The sequence below is a fragment of the Pristis pectinata genome, chromosome 23, assembly GCF_009764475.1.
Source record: "Pristis pectinata isolate sPriPec2 chromosome 23, sPriPec2.1.pri, whole genome shotgun sequence".
NCBI lineage: Eukaryota > Metazoa > Chordata > Chondrichthyes > Rhinopristiformes > Pristidae > Pristis > Pristis pectinata.
The window spans coordinates 36218333-36224291 of record NC_067427.1 but is presented as its reverse complement, the minus strand read 5'-3'; the positions used below and the strand labels follow the sequence as shown (position 1 = coordinate 36224291).

Sequence of the window (5959 nt, the reverse complement as noted above, 5' to 3'; positions counted from 1 at the left end):
GCAAACTTTTATGCCATTTCTCTTCCATATTTTAAAGAGGGTTGAGTGTTGGTGGGCAGAGAGATTTCCCTCATCAACCAGTCTCATAAGCTGAGACCCTGAATGAAAATCATCGATTGGTTTAAGGAAGGAACACCATTCACTGTTTTGGGAATATGGATGATAGATTGTGCCGAAATCAACAGCAAGATAGGAGTAATGACGTCTAGCACATTGGTGGGGCTCCACTGAACAAACTGCATCTCATTCAGTGGGAAACGTTGTGCTGTTTTGGAAGCATAACAGGTTTATTGAAACGGTCAGAAGGATGGGGTATTTCAATTACAAGGTCCGATTGGATAAAGTCGGCTGTGACTGTCGGCGCACGGAGCAGCTTCTCAAAAATCTTGGAAGCGGTGGGATTCGAACCCACGTCTCCTCAGAGACTGGAGCCTAAATCCATCGCCTTAGACCGCTCGGCCACACTACCACCGATCAGCCTAACATATGACCTTTAATTCATTGCGTTCGAGTCTGCACTTTCCACTTAATGCAAGGAAGCTCACTTCGAGAAACAAAATGAGTTCTGCAATATACTACTGGAGAAGGGACAGTGAACGAGAAGGAAGAGAAATAGTCGAGCAAAATTACAAATAGGGTACCCGCTCTCTGAGGTTGTACGTGTCATTTCGGATTTCAAGACTGGGTTTCGTTTCTCTCTAAATTCGGCTGTGACTGATGCAAGCTATCAAGATGCTTCGCAGTTGGTCTGCCACAGGGGAAACAAAGCAGGATATCCATCTATGGAATGAACATCATCAACAGGGCCGGTGAACCGATGGTGACCAGGAAGTCGGTCCGTCAGCTATTTGTGAAGCGCGGTTTCATGGAAAGGAGAACTGGCAGTTTTGCGTCTTTGTTAACTGTATTCCAGTGAAGACAGAAACGTGGGAACGTAAAGTATTGTCTTAATGAGATAAACAAATAATTTTAGCCATGAGACGAAACAAATTATTAAACCAACAAGAAGTGAGGCCACGCTGCTTGAACGTAAGATCAAAGCAGGGCTGCGGTGTTGGCAACAAACAAAAAAAATATAACCACAAGCAGTTGAATTCCAAGGAAGTGGAGCATTCTGACCTTTCAAAAGAGGAGCAGGCAACAGGCGGAACAACTGCCCTAACAATATCAGATAATATGACATTGTCCATTTGGCATGGTGTCTAAATTAAGGGCCACTTTATTTTATTCTTGAACGATTGCAAAACTCCACGATGCTGGTAGAACTTAGTATCTTAGTGCGCGATTAATTAAAAAAAAGCACTGCCCAGTTTTACAAATATATAGGTGAGTGCTGTAACGTTACTGTTTCTTGTCGAATGATTTGACTTCCACTGCAGGGAGATTATATCTCAAATGTGGAGAGCGGCGCTGGCACGACATCAGCAGCAACATGTTCAATGTTGGACTACTTTTTTTCTTTTCGGAGCTGAATGAGTTGGACATTATTAAGTGAAGGTTACCAGACCGATACCGGAATGGACTGGAGTTTTGTGAAGGAAGGTTGTCAGGCCGGCCGGGTATCCCCTGCAGTTGAGAGAACCGAGAGATATCTGGAATGAAACATGTGTGTTCACGAGGAGCCCCGACAAGGGAAATCGGGGAGGACGTTTCATCCAATGGAGGATTCTCTAGCTTGCAGTTACTGTTTCAAAATCAGTGCCACACACTTGTGACAGAGGTGCTTTACCACAGTGTGTTCAGTGTTCTGCCAAGTGGGACTGCCTCAGGTTGACAACTTAGTCGGCATGGATGAGTTAGACGGAAGAGCTTGCTTCTGTGCACCGAAATTCTCTGATTCAATGACTCTGATTACACTGAGTATATTTTTCACGAAATATCGTTCATGCACGGCACAAATCACAAATTGGAGTGCCGGGATTTGGTGAAACGAGGAAGCTGTTACGTGATTTCAGTTCTGTTCAGATATTCAGTCAGTCAGGGGAGGCAGCACATGTTCTAATCATTTTTCTCCTGCTGCTGAACATTTATTGGAATTTCAGCTTTTGATACTAAACCCGGCATCAGTGTTCCCATCAGCGTCACAGCGTCATACAGCACAGAGCCAGGTCCTTCGGCCCACCCTGTTACTGCCGACCATCAAGTACCTACCTTCAGCAATTCCATTTGCTTTCACTTGGTCCACAGATTGTAATATCGTCAAGATCCAAGTGTGTATTAATTGTCTGTTAAATATGAGTGCATGTTTATCCACTGCTTTCTTTGACATCATGTACCTGATTTCTACCGCCCGTTGGTGAAAGAAAATCTTCCTCAGATCCCCTCCAAAATTCTGACTCCCACTGAAATGGACTCTGACAATTCTGCCATGGGAGAACATACCTAATATCTCCCCTTTCTTTGCCAATTATAATATTCATCGAGACTTAGAGCCGTGTAGTACAGAAACAAGTCATTCGGACCACCATGAATTCCTTTTGTCCTGTTCACTTGACTTTGCGACTCTTCCGAAGCGTTGCTAAGTGCATCGTACAAGGTACTGAAAGGGCTCTACGGGCTGGGTTCCTGCAGAATGTGTCCCGTAGCTTAACAATCTACAAGCAGAGGGACACCGATGATGATATGAGAGGAAAGTTTATCAATGAGATGAGGAGGAATGCCTTCACTCGGGGGCGAGCAAGCTGCGGAATTCTGAACCACAGAATGCTGCGGTGGTCAAGTTGCTGAATGTATTTCGGAAGTCAGTGATCACATTGCTGAAAACAAAATACATCAAAGGAATGGGGAGCCAGCTGGATTATGGGGGGAGATCTAGGACTCACTTTGGGGCACACAGAATGGCGGAGACTTCTGTGTGCCCCCCAATCCAGAGAGCGAAGATCCTCCGCTGTTGCTAAGGCCATTCGGCTGGTTCTTCTCTTGCATTATGCGGGCCCCGGCAGTGAACAGTGTTTCCTTATTAATACCCAGAGAGACCGTTTACACCTCTTTGCCTGCTGATTTGTCGAGAACGTTCAGTTCCAAATGCACCGCCTGGTTCCAGGTATGAGTAGGGGTGTGTCCAGGGAAAATCTGGTGGTGACAGCGGAAACTCAACCCCCGGGGAGAAGCAGCGGTCGGAAAATTCAGCAAAAGTAAAGCGTTGAATTTGCAGGAGCTGTTGAATTTTAGAAGTATAAATTGCGAACTGCCGTGACTCGGATTCGAACCGAGGTTGCTACGGCCACAACACAGAGTACTAACCACTATACAATCAGCTGTGCGCTTCCTGCACTGTCAAACCCTCTGTCAAGGGTGTGTCTCACTTACTAATGCTCCATTGACCTACAGTGAATCAGCGGCTTGCGCTGCCCAGTTGCGCTTCCACAAGGCTCCCTCTCCATTTTATTTCCTTTCCTTGTCAGTTACATCCTCTCACCCCACCCATCCTCCTTCTCCCAAGTCCATCTGTCTGTCTCCCCACTTCTTCACATCTCTCCATTATCGGTTATTCCTACCAAGTCTTCCGATCACCTGCCGGGTCCTGCCTCACCACTTCCTTCTCTCTTGTATGCTGATTCTCCTCCCTCTTCGCTGTCAGTCCAGATTCTGGGTGTTAACCCGAAAGGTCGGCCATTCCTTGCCTTCCACAGACGTTGCCTGAACCGCTGAGTTCTTCTCACAGTGTGCTTGTTATATGATACAGATTCCATTATCTGCAGTACCTTGTGTCTCCTGCCTTGCACGGTGAGCGGCTTTCAGGTGTGGATCTGTGAAATATGTGGATGTTTCTGCACTGCACTGCAGTAAAAGCTGGTAAGGAAGGCACCGTTCATGTTACTCATGACCGAGTGAGGGCTTATGCCTTCTTTGAATTCTGACACATTTGCAGCTCTTTGATTTCAAATTTAAACGTCCCTACTACGTCATGAATCTCCCACATTACTGCGATTTTCGTGCAACAAATAAAGAGCGGGAAGAACTCAGGGGGTCGGGCAGAAGCTGTAGGGGCAAAGGGACAGTTGAAGATTCGAGTCGAGATCCTGCATCAGGACTGAATTTGTAGTGGGGAGAAGTAGTCGGAATAAAATGGTGAGCGGGAGTGATGAGGCTGAAAGTGAAGGAGACAGGTAGAACCAGGTGAGGATGCGGATTGTGCGCAGAATGAGCCAAGTCTGGAGAGGGATGAGTGGCGGTAGAGTCAGAGGCTTGCATCTGATAAGTAAACACAACAAAGACCTGCAATGAAGGGGGATTCAGAGGATTTGGGACGATCAAGAGATGGAACGCAAGTGGTGCAGGTTACCTGAAACTGGAGAATTCATCGTTCATGACGTTGTCCTAAGAGCACACAGGAGGAATATGTTATTGTTCAAGATTGAGTTTGGCCTCGCCCTGGCAGTGCTGAAGGCCGGGGTGGGGCGGGAAAGGTCAGGTCAGTGTGGGTAGGGAAGGAGAGTTGATTTGGCATACATCCGGAAACTCAGGATGGCTGGTGAGGACAGAGCGCATGTGTTTGGCTGAACGTACGACTAATCTAAGCGTTGTATTGCTGATATAGGCGAGGCCACTTTGGTAGCAGAGATTACAGTACAGGAGGTTGGAGGGTGTGCACGTGAACCTTTGTCTGACCTGGACTGGCGATTTCGATCCCTGGTTGTTTGTGAGGGAGGCGATGAAGGGATAAGGCTTGGGCCTCCGACGATTACAGGGGAAAGTGCCAGTGCACTGGGGCATCTTCCGGGGAATGACGAACAGAGAACTTGGGAGTCACGGAGAGAATGGCCCCTGCGGAAACCAGGTAGGGCTGGGGTGTGGAATGTATGAGTGGTGGTGAGATCCCGCTGCACCAGGCGGAAAAGGCGGAGGTGATATGCTGGATGTGGAGGCAAGGAGAGTGAAAGGTGACGAAGAAGGGAACGCTATTCCTCTTCTGTCTTATGGGATACTGGATGGGAGCAGAAGAGCGGGAAATGGTGGAGATACGGGTCAGGACTGCAAATCTCAAAAGAGGAGAAACCACTTGTACAGATAAATCGGGAGCTTCAGATGCCGTGGAAAGGAGAAGTCTCATTTCCAGAACAGATGCTGCGGAGTAGGTGAAACAGAGATGGAGATGGCGCCCTTACAAGAGATAGGGTGTGAGGGGATGTACTCGAGGTAGCTGTGAGAGTCAGTGAGGTGCAGTAAGCATCTGTAGATAGTTGGTCTTCTGATATGGAGATCCAGAATGGTGGAGAGTTATCAGAAATGTTCCAACTGAATTTGAGAGCGCGGTGGAAGTCAGCAGCGAAGCATTGACGAGTTCCACATGGGTGAATGAGGTGACAGCAATACAGTCGTGGATGTTATTAGGAAAGGCTCGTACACTGGTGCCAGAGGAGGATTGGAACATGGACAGTTCCATGGAGCCGACACGGCAGGCACAGCTCGAGACCATGTGAGTGTCATGGCTTAACCTGTGATTTATTAGAAAGTGAGAGGAATGAACGGCACGTTGATCAGGGAAAAACCTGTTCTGCCTGGTGGGAGCTGGTTAGGAGCGTTAATGGGTGGGACATGTTTCGATATCGTAATGTTCCTCAGGGATCTGTGCTGGGATCTCTGCAGCTTGTCTCACACACACACACACACACACACACACACACACACACACACACACACACACTAGAGAGAGCGCGCGAAGATTTAAGATTTAATGGATACAGCGGGATATAGATAAGTTGCAAGTATGGGTGGTGTAATGGCAGGTGGAGGTTAATCCAGCCAAACGTGAGGTGTTGCACTTTGGGAGATCCAATGTAAGAGGACACACACAGTTAACCAGAGGACATTTCACAGTGTTGAGGTGCAGAGGGATATTGTTATCCAATTCCATAGCTCCCTGAAAGTGGTCGCACAAGCCGTTACAGTAGTAATGAAGGTTTATGACCGTTTAAAGGGCATTGAAGCGGCTCTTACAAGGTATATGTCAGTGCAG

The 5959-nt window shown here is 47.4% G+C and overlaps 1 non-coding gene across 1 annotated transcript; it reads right to left on the bottom strand.

The window, feature by feature from the left end:
* Nucleotides 1-387: 387 nt before the first annotated feature.
* Nucleotides 388-469, bottom strand: trnal-uag (transfer RNA leucine (anticodon UAG)). The gene has a single exon. It is a non-coding gene; the product is annotated as a tRNA-Leu (tRNA).
* Nucleotides 470-5959: the final 5490 nt, after the last annotated feature.